Raw genomic sequence first — 22988 nt, forward strand, 5'->3', positions numbered from 1 at the left:
GTGTCTTCTGCAAGAACTGTACGTGTCTTAACAGAGCTAACCACCCTGCAAAGTGCTTGTGTGCACACACATACACACATACAAAACAAAACAAAACACAAAAAAACCCTTTTTTAAAAAGGTTTATTTTGTGCTCTGAATTTTATAAGGCTTATAGCCTGGGAATTCTGGGGTGATCCTCTGCACATTAGTGGGGCACTGTTATGCAGCAAGTTCTCAAAGGGCTTAGGACCTGGCCAAGAAAAGGGTTCTGCTTTATCCAAGTAAATGGTCCTTATCAACCTGAGCTGAGGAAATGCACCTTCTGTTGCTGGAATTGCCAGAAGCAGAAGGCATGATTACCTCATGGTTTTGACTAATTCTGGGCCCCAGGGAGGCTGGGGTGTGAGATCTGTGAAAGGGCACACCCATAATCCCTGAGAACGTCATTGCACGTACTGTCCTTCTGTTTCTCCTTGGAGATGTCCCAGCACTAGCCTGCCCTGCGGGGGTGAGAACGTGAGTGCTGTCCCTGATGCTCTCAAGTCAGGGGTTATGGCCCACGCCTATCCCGGCTCTGGGAGACATTGGCAAGGGGATTGCTGCAAATTCAAGGCCAGACTGGTTCAGAGTGAATTCCATAGCAGCTAGGTGCATTTTTCACTTACTTAGGCATTTGATTTTTTCATCAAAGCTTTACAGTTTTCTGTGTATATTTTATCTAAGTTTGCTGTTATTATCAATAGAATCGCTTTCTTTATTCCTTTTCTTGGTTGGATATTGCTAAGGAACAGAAATGAAACTGATATTTGAATATTGATCCAATACCCTGCAGCCTTGGCAAACTCGTTCAGTTTTAACAATTTTTAATGGGTTCTGTGCAGTTTTCCTAAGGTCATATTAGCTACAAATTCTGAGTTATACTTCTCTTCCAATCTGAATGCCTTTTATCTCTTTCTTTTGTAGAGTTGCCCTTGGAGAACAATGTTGAGTAAATGTGGCAGAAGCAGGCAGCCTTGGTTTTTTTTTTTTCCCCTGACATCAGAGGGGAGCAGTTGTTGGTTCGGAGTGTATGCTAGCTCTTTGTCAGGCTAAGGAAGTCCCTGTCCTAGATGGTTGCAGCCAGCTTAAGGCATAACCACCATGGCTGTCCTTGACTAGCCCTGACTATTTTTCCTGAATGGTTTCTCAATGAGGCACAAGAAGGCAAAACTATGAGAAGCCTATGCTGGGCCAGGGATGCACCTGACACCCCGGTATTGCCTTCCATCAATGGACTGAGTGCCAGCCAGAGTGAAGCTGCTTTTCCAAACCTGCCAATGTGCCCTTTATCCCGACTCAAACTTCGTGAGTCAAATTCCTGTTACAGTCGTCCAGTGCCACACTCTGTTAATGAGTCCCAACAGGTCGCACGCCATGGAGTTCTAATCCATTTGCTCTTTGGTTTCAGGGTGCTCCATGTAGGAGGGACAGATTGTTCCAGATTTCAAAGGGAATAATGTAAACTATGGCACCAAGAGGATCTTCTTGAAGGTCTCTTCGGGCAGTGCCAGCTCCAGCACCTAAGTCCTGCCTTGCAGAACGGGAAATGGAGACGGTGGGAACAGAGAGTGCTGTGGCCTGTGTAGTGGCCTTCGCCATGCCCTTCTAGGATTGCACTATCGGTCTGTGATATTACCAGAAAAGGCGTGTCTCAGGGCAGAGCTGTTCAGAGCCGACTGAAAACATATGGAAGCATTTTACAGCAGAAATTTGAAGTTGTCATTAAATTATCCATCCATAATCATTTTCATGATAAAATAAAAAAGGGCCGAATTCACAAATTCATTGTTGCTTACTTCATCTCAGAAAGACAGGAAAAAAGGGGAGAGATTAGAAAACTTCTCTATTGACACAAACCCAGAAGTGCAGACAAATCTGTTCATCACTAAATGTTTTGCTGAGAGCTTTAAAAAAAATCATTAATCTAGCCTGAGCTAGAATATTTATGAGAATGGTAGCATAGGTGTGGGACTGTTACTGAGGGAATTATGATACATTCCGATTATAACTAGTTGAGGTTGAATGTGTTTCCTATTTTTCACAATTAATATTATTTCTTTTTTAAAAAAATGGAAAAATAAGGTCTTAAGTTAGATGTGCTATATCTTTCCCATGATACTAAAAATCAAATATTTAGCCTCACAATTGCGCACAGTAGATGTGCAGCCCAGTAGAGCGCTTTAACCTTGTGGGGCAGATGCACTGCTGCTGAACGAGAGCCCAATCCTAGCTGCCTGTCCCTAGTTCCAGTATAAATAATGGAACCCTCCTTTCTGTACCACAGCACAAAGATAAAACACCCGCTCTTAGTAACTTTCCAAAATACAACTCTACAAGTCTCCTGAAGGGTTGACTCCTTAAGGGAATGATGCCCCCACATCCCAGCTTCCAAAAGCCCTGTCTGTCAGAAACACCAGTCTTGAAACAGTCAGGTTTTTTTGTTTTTTGTTTTTTAAATCTGTTGGTGTAAGAATTTTCTCTGATTTAAATGTTGTTTCTCTTGGAGAGGGCTTGTTTTTCTAAGCAAGTTAGGTCATTGAACTGGTAATACCAGGAAAAGAAGAAATTACAGAAGACATTTAAAAACAGAAACTATGGTTACTCTTTTGTATGTGTCTCCACTGAGCTTCTGAAGTCTTATGTAAAATTTTACAAGCAAATGCTTTTTCTTAAATTGAGAAACACATTTTAGGATTTTCTTTCCTTCTTTCTTTCTTTTTGGCAATTTGGATCATACCCACAATTTTGGCTGCTCTGGCACTGAGCTCCAAATATTGGTCTCCTATACCAATGTCCCGAACTCTAGAACCATCAAGTCACTGTCCTGTGTTGACATGATAAGTCATAGTCATGTGAGGGTCTTCAAAGTAGGGGGAAGCAGAGCAGAGTAAACAGCCTAGAGAGAACAGAGATATATAACTGGGGGAGGGGGTAGAAACCTAGAACCAGGGCCTCCTGTCTTACTGTGGTTCCTAGACCGTTCCCAATTCCTTTCATCCTTATGTTTAATCATTTAAAAAATGGATTCTTGGGCCAGAGAAATGGATCTGCAGTTAAGAGTACTGGCTGGTCTTCCTGAAGACCCAGGTTTGAGTCCCAGCACCCACTAGTGGCTCACAGCAGCCTGTAACAACAGTACTACAGGACCCACGGTCTTTTAACCTCCTTGGGCACCAGGCATGCACATGGTCCACAGATATATATGCAGGCAAAATATTCATACAATTAAAAATAAGTAAATAATTTTTTTTTTTTTGAGACAGGGTTTCTCTGTGTAGCTTTGGCGCCTTTCCTGTAACTCCCTCTATAGACCAGGCTGGCCTCAAACTCTCAGAAATCCACCTGACTCTGCCTCCTGAATGCTGGGATTAAAGGCATGCGCCACCACCGCCCAGCAGTAAATAGTTTCTAGTGGGTTATCCTTTTCTTGAACTAGCTTTATGAAAACAATTCTCTCGCCTTGGTAACCCCTGCATTTGGAAAGTAGAAGTGGGGAGACCTGGTGTAAGCTGGTGAGCTAGGTGAGCCACAACTAGTGAACTCTGGGTACAGTGAGAGACCCCTGCCTCAGTAAATAAAGTGGAGAGAGATCAAAGAAAACAGCAGGTATCCGCTTCAGGCTCGAACACTCACATGGGAACATGTATAGGCATGCAAATAATAAATGAAAAAAATTTAAATTATTTTCTTGGCATTAAAGTCAGAATCTGCCCAAGTGGAGCCGTGCTGGCAATCTTGGAATCAAAAGGTGCCTCTTCCTTTGGCGAAGAATCCTAGAATCAAAATGTAAGGTGGTCAAAAACGGTTCAACCCACCCTATTGGTACAAAAGCACCAGCAAGCGATTCTATAAGATGTCTTGACAAGAAACAGGCAATGCTAACAGACAGTTTGCTCTTGTAATTTCCTGGGGATGGTGGTGTTCTAGGAAGCAAGATGGGCACTCAACTGTGAGGCTGACCGCTAAGCTCTTCACCAGGCCAGTCTTGCTTTAGGAGCCTTACACTTTGAGTACATTGAATGGAAGGGGGTCTCTCCTTTGGATAAGGATGAAAGGTTTGGAGAAGAACTACCCCTTCTTCCTCCGTTTACCACAAAGAGTAAAAGGCTTCCTAGGTGGGGGTACAAGACACCATCTAAGAAAGACACTACCAAATGGATTTCAAAGGGGCATGTCAAGTACAGTTCTTGGGGTGACCATTCTGCCAGGAACCACTCTTAGCTGCCAGGCTATTGAAACAGTGATCCCCAAGGGAATGGAATTTCCTCTGGAATTCCATGCTGAGAGAAGGACAAGGCTGGGGCCTTAGCACAAGCCAGAGGAGGGATTTGCCTCCTAGAAAGGGATTTATGCAGCTCTGGACAGCTCGTCAGAGCTACCTGCAGGAGGGAAGCCCGAGGGGTCCACAAGGGGCAGGTCCACACCTTCACCAGTACTGCTTACTCATGTATGCTCTTGTTCTCTAAGCTTAAGGATCTTATCAGGACCCCAAGATGGACTGGAGGATACCACACCTCTTTATTTGTCCCTTTTCTCAATGTTGAGAAAACACTTTCCCACTTCTCACCACTGCTTGTCTCTTTATTTAGCTGTCCAGGGCTGTCGGAGGCCAGGCTCTGACCCTCACAACTCCAGGAGCATGAACTCCTTGGTAGAAGGGTCCTCGGGGGGCATGTATGAGCCGTCTTAAGACATCCAGTGTGCTGAAGAGCTAAAGGGAGGCGCACCCCACTCTGCAGCCCGGCGTCAGGGATCTTATTAGAAGTTCAAGTTGCATGTATAACTTATTTGTTCTGTTTATTTGTCCATTTTGTTCTGTTTTTTGAGACAGGGCCTCTCTCTCTCTCTCTCTCTCTTTCTCTCTCTCTCTCTCTCTCTCTCTCCATAGTTCTGACTGTCCTGGAACTTGCTCTATAGACTAGGCTGTCCCACAGCTCAGAGATTCACCTCCTGTGTGCATCTAATTTAAAGAAATCTGAATTTGGGACCCAGAGAGATGGTTCATCTTAAGAACAATTGCTGGGGTTGGGGATTTAGCTCAGTGGTAGAGCGCTTGCCTAGCAAGTACAAGGCCCTGGGTTCAGTCCTCAGCTCAGGGGGAAAAAAAACCAAAAAAACAAAAAAACAATTGTTGTTCTTCGGAAGACCCGAGTCCAGTTCTTGGCACCTACATTGGACTGCTCACAACCACCCGTAATTCCAGGTCCAGGGGATCTGATAGCCTCTTCTGGCTTGCATAGGTGCTCTCATGCACATGGCATACATACTCAGATGTATATGTGTAAGTTAGAATTTGGAAAGGAAATGAACTTTCACTTCCAAGCGAAGAGGAAGAATGGTTACCCTTGTTCCTACCAGGAAAGTGAAGTGGTGCCATGTACTTCCGGGGTCAAGGAAGATCCTGTACTTAAAAAAAAGTGAATGCAATTGTCTGTAAGTTGAAAGAAAAAACCACACCCCACCATGTAGAAAACAAACAAACAAACACAATTTCATTTATGTCCTTAGTTTTCCCTGTGCAATTACATTCCTGAGATAACTCTACACTTATTTTTAAGAGTCACTTAGTTCAGAAACTTTCAGGTGGTAAACTTAGGAAAAAGATTAATTGTGGGGTGTTTACCCACCAACCCCACAGTTCCCCAGAGTTTTCTTGAGTGTGAGCAGCAGGAAATATTAGATAGAAGGATTTATAGTGCGGAGATAAACAGATAGAAAATACAGGATAGCCCTGAGAGGGCCTGGAACCTATTCCAACGGGCCCTGACTGTCTCTGCCCCAGGGTATTTATAGAGATGCCAAGGGGTGGAGCAAAAGACCTCCTCCCCCTCAGCACAGCCAAGTGCAGACCATCTCAGACACCCGCACTCAGGCCCATGGCCCTAATCATCCTCTATGCGGACCTGCCGGGTAAAGCCATGAGGAACCCGAAAACGGGCTCCCACAATTAATGATGTATAATGTCTGTCCCAGGATGATTTATTGTCTTCTTCATTTAAAACAAAAAAGCAAAATCAATGAGTTAGATCATTTAACATGAAGCTTAAAGATGCATAAAACCATTTCTCACGTTCCAGAGCAATGAAAAGTTCATTATGCCATCTGATGCAAGGCAGCTTTTGTGCAGAGAGAGAGAGAGAAAGAAAAGACACTTTGTCTAGTGATTTTTCTTGGCATAGGGTCTTCGCTATGCAATAAGCTTAGCCATTGTTTGAAAAATCCGGACCAGTACAGCACCCGTTACTGTTACAAGTGGCCATCAAATAAGGCGAGAGATTCCATATGAACTCGGGGTTAAAGGACGCGGCCCCAGAGAGGTTTCTGGGCACCAAGAAAGGCGTAGGAGAAATCGCCAACACTGCAGGGTTTGTTCCTTAGGACAACTTGGGCTGCGTGTGACGACAAATCGGGCTCATGTGTTTAGTAACAAGAATTAGACAGGATTGCACTGTGGTCCAAGTGTGGCTAACTTAGCTAGTCAGCAATATCAGCAAGACCCACGTTCCTTTGTGTCTATCGGCTTTGCCACCCTTGAATGCTTGGCACCTCAGACCAGTTCCCTCCACAGATGTAGCATGATTATTACCGTGGCTCCAAGATATGGCTGTGGTCTGAGGAGACAAGCCTGCTTTACTGTGCATCTCTAGCTGTGAGTCAGGAAGTTTCCTGCATGTCTTCCCTATAAAACTCCTGGCTTTTTGTTGTTTTATCTTTTGTCAGTGCTGGGGATTAATGTGAGAAATACGGAGTCTATTTAATGAGTGAAGGAATTTATTTTGGGGTGAACTCACTACCATGGGAGATTCATCATGGGGTCCAGGAAAGCTGAGCTATTTCCCATGCTGATTTGCCTGGCCCAAGATCTCAGCATCCAATACCATGAAGAGGCAAAGAGAGATTCTCCTATGTGCATCCCAGGCCTTAAGGGTCCCAAGTGGCCATGCCCCAGGGGCATGTACTTGAAGGTCATAGACAGGTGTTACCTGTTACCTCACTAGGGACAGTGCTTCAAGGTCACAGCAAGAAGAGCTACCCACTCCAGGGGATCAAATCCCAGTCTGTACTGGACGACATCCCCAGGCATCTTCCCTCATGACTCTCCGACATTTTGTCTCCTGTCTATACCAAAACCAATCCCAGATTGGCGATAGACCAATTACAGGCCACACCATGTCTGGGTGTAAGGCTATCTTCCCTTGAAGTTCATGGCTAATAAGGAGATAGACATGAACACAGTTAGGGAGAGTCAGAAAGGAAAGGAGAGGAGGTATGAGCTAGCAGCCAACATTGCTTCTCGTAAAAGTTAAGCTGCTCTGAAACACACACTGTCCTGGACAACAGACAGTCAACCAAATTTCAGAATATACTGTCAACCTATGTAAAGCAATTCCTGCTCCTTTGCAGGCATATACATGTGTGTGCACATGTGTGCTATTAATTTTTATTTCTGTTACCAGTTAATCAATATGTTTCCTCAATGTTTTCAGGAAAAGACCATGGACTGGGCTACTTCTGAGTCTTTGCCTATCTGACCAAGTCTTTCTGTTGCTTTTATTAATCAATGACAATATAGTTGGTAAATCCACATTCATGATCCTTCTCTGTCTGGTCTATATGACTACATTGTTTCCTGGGGTAAGCACGGCGGGGGTTACTGTTTCTTTGTTCTGTTGTAAATAAGCCATTATTTCTTGTTTATCCTTTAAAAAGCCATGTTCTGGGGCTGCATCATTTCTTTAGTTTTACCTGGAGTGAAGTGATCCAGCCTGCACACTCCAGAGTTCTTCAAGGATGTCTTGTGTTGCCTGTTTCTTGGTTCCCATCCTTCCACACACAGTAATTTGAATCACCCTCTCTCTTCTGCTCTCTCTTCTTTCCTGTCCCTGAAACCTCTCCCTTTTCTGTGTGTTATAAAGAGTATCCGCACTCTGATCTCCAGAGCTCCAACTTCCGGGCCTGGGGGCCTGGTGCTCCTCCTCACTCATTCCAGCTGAAGTGAATTTGCTCACTGAGACCCACACTGTACTCTCGGCTACCATTTTATTAGTCTTATTTGCCTGACCCGTGTCACATTGATGCTTAATGTCACTGTTATCCTTGCATCTACCCTCCTCTCTCTTTGTAACTATTTGTCTTTCTTTCACAGAAGTCATGTCTTCTTACACCCTTCCAGGACTCTTACACTTCCCTGAAATGTTTTCTGGCCCCCTGGGGGAGTTGCCGTCAGAGGACCTCTCCTCCTCTTGTTCTGTACTTGCTTTGAGTGTTCCCAGTGCTGGGTTGCTTTCATTGGTTGCTCATCTTTGAGTGAGTGAGAAAAGCCATTGTTGGCGTCACCCACAGACGGGGTGTGGAGTTTGATCTGATTCTGGTGAGACACTTGGGTAATGACCGGATCATCTCAACTCCACAGCTGGACAACAGGTTGACGTGGACGCATTCCTGCCCCATCCTGAGAGCTCAGCTTTCATGCAAGCACAGCCCCGGTGCCCTGGATTGCTGTCCTAATGCCCAGTTTCAGGTGACTCTTCTGGCTGTGCATTGCTCCTGGGGCTCCTCCTCCTTCTATTTCCAACATTTCACTTCTGGTGATAAGGAGTCACTCAGTATCCAAGAACAGGTCTCTGAAGGGAGCTTGAAAGGTAGACCAGAGAAGAGAACCAGAGTTTCAGTCCTTTAACAAAAGAATACAGATAGAAGCTGGAGGATCAAGGAGGGCAGATGGGGTGAGGAAGGAGAGAGACCCAGCCACCTCTAGTCTTCATGAGTCCGTTTGTGGAGGCTGTTGTTGAGGTGGGAAGAACACGGTTTCCAGGGTGATGTGAACTTCGGTGGGAAAACTGAGTTTCACATTCTTGGGCCAACTAAGGGAGAAATCATTAACTATATTTTATTACTGTGGTGGTTTTAGCTTTGGGTTAAAGGACATTTTGTGTGGCCTAAAACCCAGGATGGATGTTTGAGATAAGAGATAGCTGACAAAATACATTATCTCGCTGCTCTTTAAGATTATGTTTAACTCAAGGTGGCCTCAGCAGTTTCAAGTTGCCCTTCCCAGTGCCCTCCAGCTGCTTGTTGACCCTCGCGGCACCAGCAAAAAGTCTTTAACCTCAGTTCATGATGTAATGCCAGCTTGGAGAAGTGACGGCTCTGGGCTTCTCATGGTGTCCATCCCAGTCTCTAAACAGAGGAGCAGGGTGGTCAAAGGCTCCAGACTTCTCCCCAGCTTCCAGTTGTCACCAGAGTCATGGATCTCTGAGGGAACAGCCAGGCCAACAGTGAGCTGCCATCCCATCCTCTGTTTCATCTTAAGTAATAGGTCCTTCTACGCTTGCTACTGGTCCTCTTAGCTTTGGGTGGTATGCAGGGCTTTGAATCATATGAGGCTTCTTGGGGGGCTTTAGAAGATACCAAGGGAAGTTTCCACTCCAGAGTGTTTACCCTGATTCGTTTAAAATCAGAAATGGAGGCTGATGGTGCAGCTCAGCAGTGGAGTGTTTGCCTGGCATGGATGAGGCCCTCGGCTCTGCCCCAGTGCTTAAAACAACAGGGCTACACTCTGTATAAACTCAGCACTTGGGAGGCTGAGGCGGAAGCCTGTGAGTTCATGGCCTGGCTGTGCTATAAAGTGACACTCCATCTCCAAAATAAAACCATGGGCTGGGAAAGTTGCACAGTTGGTGCAGAGCACAGAGCCTGGGATTCTACACCCCAGCACCACATAAAACTGGTGCAAACATGCAACTGGCACTAAGGGAGGAGGAGGCAGATCAGACGTTCATGGTCATCCTTGACTATGCGGTGAGTTTGAGGACAGTGTTGGCTACTGGAGTCAAACCGGAAACAAAATAACAACAACAAACCCTTCATGAATGAAAATAATTTTAGTTGACTCAAACTTGATATGAGCCAATAATGTGCTTGGCTGCTTTTAAAGAAAGGTTTTCTTAGTATGTGGATTAATATGGGGTGTTATTTTTATTTTTGAAATTGTGTGTGGGGGTGTGACCACGTGCATGTGAGTACTTGTAGAGGCCAGCAAGTAGTTGGATCCTCCTAAAGCTGGAGTTACAGGCAGTTGTGAATCAGGATGTGGGTGCTGGGAACTGAACTTGGGTCCTTTGGAAGAGTAATACTAACTCTTAACCTCTGAACCATCTCTCCAGGTCCCAGGTAGATGTATTTGCATTCACAGGTTTAACCTATAAGGCTTTCTGAGCTAATTTATGGACCCTATTGTTAGTGCAAATTAGGAAGTTTTTCTGATGAACAAGAACAAATTTGAACATGAAAAAACAGGATGCTAAAACCATGTGAATTGTTTTGAAGCAGTGGAGAGAATGCATGGCCAAGGTGCACAGGGGAGTGAGAAAGGGGCTTTGTTCATTCTGGTTTGCTCCAGAGAACAGAGCAAGGACCACTTGATAGGACCAGGAGAGGAGTAGACTTGACTTAACCCAGGCTTGTTTGGCAATGGAGTGGATGCCTCACCCAAAAAGGCAGCTGTCTGGCCCTAGGAGTTGAGATAAGCTTGGTCGCCCAGAAAGCCCCTTCCCCTCTGAAACTGTGGGAGCATTCTAGTCCAGGATGACCCGTATTTTAGTGGTCTAGATTTTTTTTTTTTTTTGGTTAGATGAATGTAGTGGGTAGCCATCCCAGCATTGGCCTGGAAGTTCCAATCCCCACTGAGGCTTCGGTAATGGTCACGCCCACAAGGCGGGGCAGAGGAGGAAGCGGAAGACGAAGGATCGGGAAGAGCTCTGTCTCTTGGTTCCCGGACTCTGGACGCAGGAGGTAGACCGAGCAGAGTTCTCCAGAGAACACCGCCGGACTGCGCTATACCCTTGCCAGACCCTGTAACCTACCCCTTCATTTGTAAGTTACCCCACAAAATAAACCTCCCTTTTAACTACGTGGAGTGGCCTTAATAATTTCACCAATAGATGAAGGACTTTGTTTCCCCCCAAAAAACATGATACTTCACTGGAGAGCTCAGCTGCTCTGTATATTGGGCTCCTCGTGACAAATGAAGCACAGACAGAGCATGTTCCATCTGCTCGGGAGCCCCATGCTTAGCTCACCAGGAGCAAAGGCTGCTTTAGAAGAAGAGGTGCTGAGCTGCTGGGGGGAGATGGCAACAAGCAGATGGGCAGTACAGCATCTCACCCTAGCCCTTACTACAGCCTAGGGGCTGCTTCCTTTATAGAAACACGTGTATTTATGCATGTGTGTAATGGTGTGTGTGTGTGGTATGTGTACTTGTTAGTGTGTGTGTGTGTGTGTGTGCATGTGCGAGCATGAGTGTAGTAGGTGTGTGGAAGACAGAGGCTCACTTGGGTATCTTGTCTCAATTACTCTTTGACTTTATTTGTGAGACAGGATCTGTTAATGACCTGAAACTGATTGATTTGTCTAGCCTGCCTGGCCAATGAGCATCACAGATCTGCCTGTTTCCTCCTTCGGCCACCCGTAGTGTGGGGGTTCCATGTCACCATGTCCAGCTTTTCACACGGGCTTCTAAGGTTCCGACTGGGGTGCTTAGACCTGTGCTGCAGACACTTTGGGGACTGAGCCCTCTCCACCAGGGAAGGCGTGTTCCAGATGAAGGATCAGTCAAAAGTGGGCTCCAGAATTTTTTTATTTATTCGCTTGTTCATTCATTCATTTATTCATTCATTGAGACAGGGTCTCTCTTTGTAGCCCTGGCTGTCCTGGAACTCACTCTGTAGACCAAACTGACCTCAAACTCACAGAGATCCATCCCCCTGCCTCTGCCTCCCGAGTGCACACCTGACCGGAGGCTCCAAAGTTTTAAGCCTAAGTAAGGGCGGCAACTGGTTTACAGTGAGTAATCGGGTAAGTACTCGGGTGAGTCTTGGGATGAGTACTTGGGGAGCCTGTCATGAAGCTGCCTTTGAAGACTATTTTTCTGGAGATACATTGGTCTGCATTTTAGTTTTAGTTTCATCATCTGTATTGAATTTTTCATTTGATATTTGGGGTAGCTAAGAGGAGTCCATAGAAAGACTGTCTCTCTCCACGCCTACTCCAGTTGCTCTTTGGTATCACATGGGTGAGTGAAGATTAAGACCCTGGTCTGATCCAAAACGCAGTTTGACCTATGAGTGGGGAGCAAAGGCCCCTTTACAGTGATGGTTTGTTTGTGCCTTCATTTAGACTAAACAAGGCAGGACAAAGCCTTTTTCCAGCAACCTTTTGCCAATACCCAAAGCCTATTTGGAGCCTGGTCTCCTTCCTCTGGAGTCTTCCCTCCTTTTCTGAGCTGGCTCCCACCGCTCTGGTGGTCTAGTCCCCCGGCCGGCAGGTGCACTGTCGATTTCCACACAGGCCCTAGAAGACCGCCCGCTGTTCCCAGTGGGATGCTGCAGTCAGTCTGCTCCCAGGCTAGAGCTCGGTTTGGTTTTTACAAACAGAACTTCCTCCAGTCTATCCTGGTGTGTGCTCCCGCTCAGCGGTGGAAGAAGCTAGGGGCTTTTCTGCTGTGTTGTGTAAATGGTAGAACTCACGTCACATTTCCATTGGTTTTGGACTGTGCTGCCGGGTCCCTTGGGGATGTTCTAAAGTTCATGGTCCCTCAGAGCCGGGGAGGGAAGCCCGACAGCAAAACAAGCAGAAAGGAAGACAGTGTGCTCTGGTCATGTAGCCTGTGGCTTCAGAAGCCCTGCCTATTTTGTTTCTGGGAGGTATTTGTTAAATAATCTTGTCAGATGCTGGGTCTAATGTCTTTTCCCCTCATCTAAATCTTTTCCTTTGTGGACATTTAGCACCCTTGATTCCAAAACATTGAATTTTGGAATTAGTCTAACTTTTCCAATCTGTAATTCCCCTGAGCCCCTTTGCTCAGCCTTCCGTCTGGCCATCCTTTACAGTCTTCCTTGAAGGCCAATGTTCAATATCAAAGAGATCAAAAGCCATAGTTGCCCTATCATAGAAGAAGGCCGCTCCCAGCCGTGCCTCATTCCGAGGTGCTCCAGCCTCAGTCTGTGGTGCTCCATCCTCAGTCTGCTGTGCTCCAGCCTCAGGCTGCTGTGCTCCATCCTCAGGCTGCTGTGCTCCAGCCTCAGTCTTCAGTGCTCCCAGCCTCAGTCTGTGGTGCTCCAGCCTCAGTCCGCGGTGCTCCATCCTCAGGCTGTGGTGCTCCAGTCTCAAGCTGCTGTGCTCCAGCCTCAGGCTGCCGTGGTTTTCCCTGTTAGCAGGTGGGTTTTGTCTACTGCAGAACACCGCATCCTTCCCTCCCGTGTCTCTGCCACAGCTGTTGTGTCTAGGGACTCACCGTCTCCATATCTGCTGGAAGACCCTCGCCTGCACAGCACACGGCACTGGCCTCGTCTTGTAGGTGAGAGAGAGCTCATTATGTGGTCACTTCCAGATGCCATGGCAAGTATAGCTAGGCAGCCCTTCCCCAGTTACCAGCTGTTTTACAAGAGGTGGATTTGAGATCACGGTTAGCCATCTCTGCCACAGTGCTGCTCGGGTCCCTTCAGAAGACTGTGGTCCTGTGGCCATGCATGTCCTTACACTTTTCTTTTTTTCTTTTGAATTGCTATAAATATTTTGTGCCTACTTTCCTGGGGTTTATTTATGTCTTGTGAAGATTTCTTTTCTTCTCTTCCCCCATTCCACTTTTCTGTAATTGTCTGTGCTAGGAATCAAGCCCAGGGTATCACACACACCAAACAGGAGGCCTTTAACTAATGCTGTGTCATCACCTCGGTCCCTGACTTTTATTTTCCCTTCAGCATTGATGAATCCCTAAGTCTATTGTTTCTGGTATCTAGTCTTACATTCTGATGTCTAGTCTTACATTTCTAACTGGCTTGTAAACACCAGCCTCCTTGATTTGTTGAATAATTTGTCTCTCGGATACATCCAATCAAAGAATTTGTTTCTAGATGTTTACAATGAAACATACTAAAGGGCAAGTCAAAGTATCATACTAGTTCTTAGGAAATTGTTGTAACAGATACAATAAAAGGGAGGGAATTGAAAGCATTTGTGTTAATTTTATGGTCATTGTGACACAGTAACTGGGAAATCAACTTAAAAGTAAGAATAATTGGGCTGGAGAGATGGATCAGCAGTTAAGAGCACTGGCTGTTCTTCCAGAGGTCCTGAGTTCAGTTCCCAGCATCCACATGGTGGTTCACAACCATCTATCGTGGGGATCTGATGCCTTCTTCTAGCATGAAGGCATACATGCAGATCGAGCACTCATAAGAAAGAAAAAGGAAGAATTTATTTTGTCTCACGGCTTCAGAGGTCTCAGGTTCTCATAGTAGAGAGAACACAGAAGAGTGGGGCTGCCCACACGTGTCAACAGAGAAAGGGCTGACAACTAGGCTTAACCTGCAAAAGCGGGGCCAGTGGCCTGCTTTCTCCAGCCAGGTCCCACTATCACCTCCCCAGACAGTCCCCAGCCGAGGATCAAGTGTGCAAACTTTGAGCCTATAGAGGACATTTCATACTGAAACCACAACACTATTATTTCTGAACAAGCCAAACTACATAAATTCAGCCAAATCCGAGTCAGGTACATTGCAATGGACCATTCTCGTGGCCTTTCACTTTGCTTCACATGTGTTTTGTGTGTGCAAGCCAAGAGGTGACATGAAGTGGAAGCTGAGATCATCTTGGTTTACTTTAGCATGTTGGAAATGAAAACCCATGAATTAGACTGAATAGTAGAACCAGTGTGAGCCATATACTTCAAAATAGATGACAGAGTCTGGGAAGAATGGGTTGCCCATGGTTTCCAACCAGCCAGTAAGATTGAGCTCTAGCTACTTTACGAAACCCCAGAATCCGACCTTCAGGGAAACACTGTCCAACTGATCCTGTTGTTTTTAGGTCCGTCATAATTTTCTTCCACTCTCTCCCAGCCGGGTCCACTCTCTGTCTACCACGTTCTGACATCGCCTTCGGCTCTCCCTTCTCTTCAGTCCCTGACTCAGTGGCTCCAAAGCCTCCCTGGCTCCCTCCCTCTCCTGTCTTCACTCTCCACTCTTTCTTTTTAAAATCTATTTAGAGCGCTTTTGACAGGCTAATCTTTCTAAAACACTTTTGCTGTGTCACAGCCAAGAATTCTGCTTAAGAACCTGTTGTCACTTTAGAAACATGGAATAGCTTTACATAGTAACAGTCTATAAATAAGACCACTTGTTAGGCCAAGCGGCACATTTTTAATCGGAGGGCAAGTCCCGCACAGCACAATGTGTGCACGGACTGATGGACAGAAATTAGAAATCACAGTCCACTTGCCTCTGCCTCTAGCCAGGCCTCTGAGCCTCGTTTTGCTTTGTTATCATAGGCAGGCCGTGTTGTTTCTGCCTGAACTCTGTGGGCTCTTAGGCTTCCCTTTGCCTCTCAGAACAGTGGCTTCAAAGACACAACACTCCTTTGCCTATAGTTTTTAGCTCCCGCTCTCTCCCAGCCTGGCCACCCAAACATTCCTAAGTGCTTCCACACTCTGTAGGTTGCTCTTGTCATCTTCTAAATGATGCTCAGTGTTGCTACATCTGAGTTCTGGGCTGCCTGCTCATCTGTGTCCCAGGGGATTATCAATGGGCCACCTTGGGCTGCTATGGAGGACTTGAGATATTTGCAAAGAAAGGCATTGCTGCATACCAGGTATGCAACTCAGGAGCTTTGCAACCTCGGTAATATGGAAATGACACACAGTTCCCCACACACATACACACACACAGCAGCATGACATCTTCATAAGATATCACATGTGTCTCTTGCTTTGAAAAATGTTAAACCACAGTGTAGTGCCGTGACTGAATAGTGAATTGGCTTTGCTCATAAGCTGGCTAGTTTCAGTTGGTCAGCAAACATTGCATAAGACCAACCCCTCTGAGATTGCTGTTATCTGATCGATGTCACCCGTGTATCGCCTATGCAGTTTCCTATGCAGACGTATGTGTGGTACCTGAGAGATACTTGCTATTCTTTTCACTGCTTTTTCTTAAATCCTCCAAGACCAAGGAAGTTAGCATCCAAGTGTTCAGTTGAAGCCACCTCAGAAGTAAGGACCACGTTTTCTTTCAGGAGCTACTGCAGCAGCCTCTGTGATTACAAGGCGAAACCCCCCCAGAGAGGTTCTACACAGTGCCCCGCCGCCTGTGCCTTAAGAAGGCAGTTGTAGCTGTTTGAATAAGAATGGCCATCACAGGCTTGTGTATTTGAATGCTTTGTCACGAGGGAGTGGCATTATTTGAAAGGATTATAAGGATTAGGAGATGTGACCTTGTTGGAGGAAGTGTGTCACAAGGGGTAGGTAGGCTTTGAGGTTTCAAAGCCCATGTCACTCAAGTCTCTCTACCAATGGCTGGGGACAGCCATGCCTATCTACTCAGACCTGCCAGTCTGCCAGAGTCCTGTGCCAAGCAAGGCTCTGCTGATGGCATCACACTGTGCTCTAAGCCCACAAGCTGCAGATGGTCCCTGAGTTAGAGATGCAGACATAGGTCTCCTCAGCAGGGTCATATGCCTTGTCATGGAGTGGCTCAGAGTCCTGTGGGATGATGGGAAGTGTGGGGGAATCACACACACACACCCAACTTCAGAGTTGGTCCATTCCTGGCGTAGCCACTGAGTACTCTGGTCCCTCCATGTGTTAGGATGCAGCTCCCAGCTACTGCTACAGTATCTGCCTACATGCTGCCCTGCTCCCCACCATGATGATCAGGGACTAACCCTCTGAAACTGTAAGCAAGCCCCCAGTTAAATGCTTTCTTTCTTAAGAGTTGCCTTGGTCATGATGTCTCTCCACAGTAACAGAACAGTAACCAAGACAGAAGCCTGGGCACAGGGCAGCCAATAGCTCTAAACTGTGGGAGTGGACTGAAGAGTTTAAATTGTATCTGTGTCTGAACCTGTGATTTCATCTGTACCATCCAGAAGGTTTCTGGTATGGTATTAAGAGGGTCAAAATTTGAAACCATGTCCCAAGCCTGTTTCAACTTTCTTTCAGAGAAAAGTCCTTTGCTTCACTAGCATTCAGACCTTATTGGAACTATAACAACATGGCCGCCGTGCAGAGCGCTGAGGGGTTTTGTGGAAACTGGTCATAATTTTGGAATAAAGAACAAATTAAAAAAAAAAAAAAACCTAGAGGAGCTGGAGAGATGGCTTGTTGATTTTGTAGAAGGCCTGAGTTCAGATCCAAATACCCATATCAGGTGGTTTCAACAACCTGTAATTCTAGCTCCAACTCCCTCTTCTGGCCTCTGCAGGCACCTGCACTCAAATGTGTATACACACACACACACACACACACACACACACACACACACTGTATTACTCTGCCTCCCCTGAGTACAATACTCTTGCTCCCCTCTTCCTCCTAGAATATTCTCTGCTGCATTAGGACTTAGTAAATGGTAGCTGTTGTTGTAATCATACTATTCTAAGACATGAGTGAGAACAGAGGCTCTGTCCCCATTTGTGGGCATATCAAACAAGGGTCTTGGCCATTTGACTCTAGACTATGTTGCTCCAATAGGACTCACCCAATGTGGTCACATGTCACAGTTGAGTCCTACTTATGAGATGTCCAAAGGAGAAAGGCTTCAGAGTGAGCCTGGTTAGAGAAAGCCTAGCATCCATCGATGCCCCAACCACATCACCCACTTCTAGTCTGGGCCTGGAATGCCATCCTAGACAGGTTCAGCTCTGTGAAGTCAGCCTGGAGGTCTCCACAATGTACTGTGTTGACCATGGACCACAGGTTGAGACATCTGTTGCTTTTGACCATTTCTAGGGAGCCAGAGAAACATCAACCGTGACCTGGCTCCTTCACACACTCTGGGTATCAGCTACTTGGGCTCCTGAGGAGGGTTATCATTCATGTTCCCACTTTCCTTCTGTTTCTGCACTGAGAAAACAGGGATGGACTGAATAGGTCATATATGCCCTGAGGACAGGTGGGTGGCTTGGTGGAGGCTGACCTCGGGGAACCCCAGGAAGGAAGGAGTTTTACTGGATCCCAGATACCCTCTTCCTTCCTGATCCCCATCTGTAAAAGGGCGGATTCAACTGGTGAGACCCAAGGATCTCTCTGCAGTCTCTACTCCGAGGTCAACAACACCCACACACTGAGTGGGTGGAACCCTAAAACCAAACCCATCTGTTTTGTCTCGTCAAATCCATGGCGGACACTCCCTCAGTCTGGTGACATGACCACCAACTACTCTTGCAGAGGCTGGGTACACAGCAATGGATAGGGAGTGTCTTGTGCTGCGCAATGACAGTGAGCTAGGGGACCGCTCCAGCTCACTAGCAAAGCCCCAGGAGCCAGGGCAGTGCCTTAGGAAGCTCTGCGATAATACCACACCCAGCCACACACCTTCACCAAGCGTGAGAGGAATGTCAAGCTCTCAGCACAAATCAAATTAAACTCAGATCCTGGGTGGAGTGTGCTTATTTGACAGATTCTTGGATGTTGCCTTTTGCTGATTTCCGGAGAATTTGTTTGTTTGTAAAATGGAGCCTGCACATGATAAATGTTGAGAGTAAGCAAATAAGACCATTACATATACAAGGAAAAGGCAAAATATTTTAACTATGATGATGCATCGAATGACCTGCTAATGTTGGAAGGTGAGCCCATCGCCTTCTTTGGAAACTCCCTTCTTAATCATGACTGACATTTATTGGGGCAATTATTATGTAGCAGGCTCCATTCTAAACACTTTGTTAAATAATTTATTCCCCACAACAGATGAAGGAAAGAATGATATCATTGTTCCTAGTCTCTAAACAAGAAAGCTGAAGGCCAGAGTAGTTGAATGCAGAACTGGGAAATGGAAGATTTGCACCCAGGCATTCTGGCATCTTGGCTGACAAGTTACCTTTCTATCTTTTAGGCCAAGACTTAGAAACTTCTGTCTTGTACTTCTCCCAGCACTCAAGCAGCAGAGCGAGGTCTGAATATTAAATATGCTTGTAAGTAAGTGAATAAGTTAATGAAAGAGAGTCTACAGCCGCAAACTTTTTCTGATAAGAACCCTTCAATTTGCTAAAGGAGGAGGAGGGGGAGGGGGAAGGGGAGGAGGGGGGGGAGGAGGGGGAGGAAGAAGGGGAGGAGGGGCAGGAGGAGGGGGAGGAAGAAGGGGAGGAGGGGTAGGAGGAGGGGGAAGGGGAGGAGGGGTAGGAGGAGGGGAGGGGAGGGGAGGGGGAGGACCCCTCTGACATTTTTGTTAACACTCCTTGTCCATCCCCTGCAGTTCCCTAAGTGCACGTCATCTTTGTGGGCCTTTCTTACTCCGAACCTCAGCTCTGGCCTGGCCTCTGCATTCCCACATTGCTCAATTTCTCACCTTGGATTCTTCCTGAGTGCCAACTTATACTAAAGTGGGATTTCAATTTAACATGGGCTTTCATTGTGTCGTTTTTGTTTACTGTGTGGATCAAAGCAAGGTCCTTAAACATAACTACATCGGGAAAGGCTGCTTGCCAATGCTAGAGTCCAAGGGGAGGGCCGGAATCGTGGGCATACTGAGAACTTTGCAGTGAATGTGTTTAAGTGGGACTGTCTCACAGAAGAGGGATGCAGGCTGCAGCCATTCTTAACTTAGAGATGGGGAAACTGAGAAACGGGGGTGTGGCCTGTCCCTGTAGGTGGAGCTCAGGGGTCTCTGGAATCCTTGTAGCAGCCATGAGACTCTGGGTACCTTTGCTTCCCTAAGTCCCCCAGGCCACGCTTTACATTCTCTCTCAGTCTCTGCCTGGGTAGAGGTGAGGTTGTGGTTTACTTTGGGCGCCTCATCCATCATCCAGGAAGTGGGGTGCCTCCAAGATGGTGCTGGAATATGTAAGGCCCAGGATTCCCTAGTGGGCCTGAGCCATCTCAGAAGTTCTCTGTCATGTCCTACTACGGGAGACATGTCCAGATGACATGGGTCTCTTACAGGTCCTCCAGATGCTCAGTCCAGGCTATGCTGAAAAGAATCCAGCAGGTTGATGGTCTTGTCCCACCCCCAATTCCTGGAGTTCAGTAATGCAGGGCAGCAGACAGCAACCCCCTGTTCAAGTGCCCCTGAGGGAGAGGGTTTGCTATTCAGAATTCTGTTACCTGCAAGCTAAAGCGAGTGCAAGGCTTTCCACTCAGCTTGGACAATCACAGTTTGCTAAGCTAAGCAACCAACATTCCTGTAACTCATTTCTACCGAGAATGTAGCAACCCAGTGCTGGTCACTCTGTTACTATTCCCAGGGAGATGTAAACAAACACCTACTTACTCCAGATAGAGCGACAATGACAGACCAAAGTCCAGCTTTGGTGGACAAGAGTTTTATTGGGGTCACTTACAGGAATGTGGGTGAAGGGAGCAGAAAGGACTCACAGGCAGCTGCGTCTCCACTGCCCACCCTGGCATGGCTGTCAGCTCACAAAGCTGGGAGCATGGAGCACTCTACAGAGTCTGCAGGGAGCCCAGCAGGTTGGAGAGTGTCCCCTTCAGGTTATGGGTCTGGTCTCTGCCTCTTCCAGCATAGAGTATGGTTCAGCAGTCCTTCCTGCTTAGCAAGGTTGGGGTGGGAGTGACCTAGTGAACCCAGTCAGTTCCAAGGACTTTCTGAAGCTTTTGAGTAGCTGATTTACTATGTTTCAGTGAACTTTCGATCAGAATGGGATGTTTCACCTCTCACTAGAACATTGTGAGTCTTAATGAGCTTCTTTCTGAGATGGAATGTTTTATCTCAGAGGACACTGCTACACAACACACAGCTGCATCCCATGATCCTGGGACCCCATTTCCACCAGAGCGTAGTGACACTGTCCTGTTCTGTGTTTCTGGGACCCCATTTCCCCAGAGTGTAGTGATCCTGACCTGTTCTGTGATTCTGGGACCCCAGTTCCACCAGAGTGTAGTGACCCTGACCTGTTCTGTGCTTCTGGGACCCCACTTCCCCAGAGTGTAGTGACCCTGCCCTGTTCTGTGGTTCTGGGACCCCATTTCCACCTAGAGCACCATGACCCTGCACGGTCCATGAAGACTTCACTGCCTGTGATGTCGGACCACCTGAACCTTTAGTTTTCATTTTGATCCTTAATCAAAGCAGAGAAAAGGGTCGGTGATGAACAGAATTTGGGCATGTCTGTGCACACAGCCTGGAGCTGATGGACAGGAAAGTGTGGGCGCTGCCACTCTGGAACCTCCATTTAAGGCTCCCTCCTGATGCCCTCCCTAGTGCTGGGAGCAGCTAGCTCGGTTTGTTCCACCCACACATGATGCAGCACCTGCATGAGAGACTTCTCTCAGGGGTCTTCCAAAGCTCCAGGTGAAAAGGACACTCAGTGACTCAGCCAGACTCATCCTAACCCGGGCTGTGAGGTGTGTCCTGTGAATGAGAACACATGTCCTGACATGGGCACAGTCCCAGGACTGAGTGGCAGCGGGACCCTGGCAGTTGGCCCCCACTGCTGCCCTCAGCCTCTCTCTGTCCAATCTGTGTCTTTCGTGTAACCCGAAGTGTTTGTGGCTTTAATAAGCTGCTCGTCTTCCATGTACAGGGACCTGTGACTCACGCTACCTGTTTACCGCTGTGTTTTTATTATACTAATAAACCATTAGTAGCTTGGATGCCCATCTGTCAGGGAATAGCTGGGTAAATTACGGTGTCGCCATTCAGTGGAATCTTTTGTAATATTAAACATAATCATCGAGAATTACTAAGGACGTTTTGTAATTAGAAGAAGCAGTCTGTATAATTTTACCAAATTACGAATCCTTCCCCCACCAAAGAACAATATATACACATATATGTGTATTTTGTATGTACAACTATTTTGAAACTACCTTTTTCTTTTATACTTTTTCTGTTCTCTTGAACTTATATTTTCATTTTTAAGAGTGCTTTGTTTTTGAGAAAGTACCTTAAAAATTGTTTTGGAAATTCATGAGGTAGATAAGACCCTGAATCTTCCACCAACATACGCAAATCAAGCCTTGAAATCCAACTGTTGACGTGAGCCCACAGATCACAGTCCGTGGATTACCAGGGACATAGCTGCAGCCTTCCCTTACCATCCTGAGCCCTTAGTCCCTAATCAGAGGATAAAGTGACACCGTGTTCAGAGGAAACAACACCCACACTGTGTGTGTCCAGCTTGTTTGTGTGCGCCTGTGATTTGCTGCTCAAGCTGCCTGGAACTGGTCTGCCGTCAGGGAAGAGACAAGTGGGTTCCAATAGTGGCTGGCATCTGGCATTTAACACTGTCTCCTGCCAGTGGCTCACACTAATACCCCTCCAGGCAAAGGGTCCGCCTACCTTTCCCCTGACAGTGCTAACCAAATAGACCAGTGACAGGCTGGAAGGGGAAAATGAGCTTCAGAACAGCTATGCATGGCCTGAAAGATGTGGAAATGGTTGACTGGTGTGTTGCCCACTTTTACTCAATGACAGAGGCATGTGGGTTCCTGGAGTTGTTCCTGTGACCCAGGGATCGCTCACATCAGCCAAGAACCTTGCAGAGCCGTTGTGTAAATTCTGGCCACAGGAGAAATAAACAGCAAAAAACGCCCACCCTTCTGTGCTCTTCCAGAGAGTGGAAGTGAGACACCCAGTCCCTCATGGTTGTCCTGGTGGCTGAGGGGTCCCCCCCCCCTTAGGGTGACTGCAGAGTTTAGCTTTTGTGGGTCTAGCAAGCACATGGGTGATGCAGGGGCTAATTAAGATAATGAAAGCCACAAAATCGACTCAGTCATCCACTCACCTGTCCACCCAAGGCTTGCTGAGAGCTTGCCACATGGCCTGTGCTTACAACACAGGATAAGACAGGTAAGGACGAAGGTCTCACAGAGCTCATGTTTCAGGGTGGTGGGAGAGAAATGATAAGTAGTGTTAAATTATAGTGCAAGTGATATACCAACACTGGGCTAGACATAAAACTCCTTGGTGGTTAAAAGCTCTGGCTGCTCTTCAGACGACCTGGGTTTGACG

This window comes from Onychomys torridus, chromosome 10 (assembly GCF_903995425.1).
Source record: "Onychomys torridus chromosome 10, mOncTor1.1, whole genome shotgun sequence".
NCBI lineage: Eukaryota > Metazoa > Chordata > Mammalia > Rodentia > Cricetidae > Onychomys > Onychomys torridus.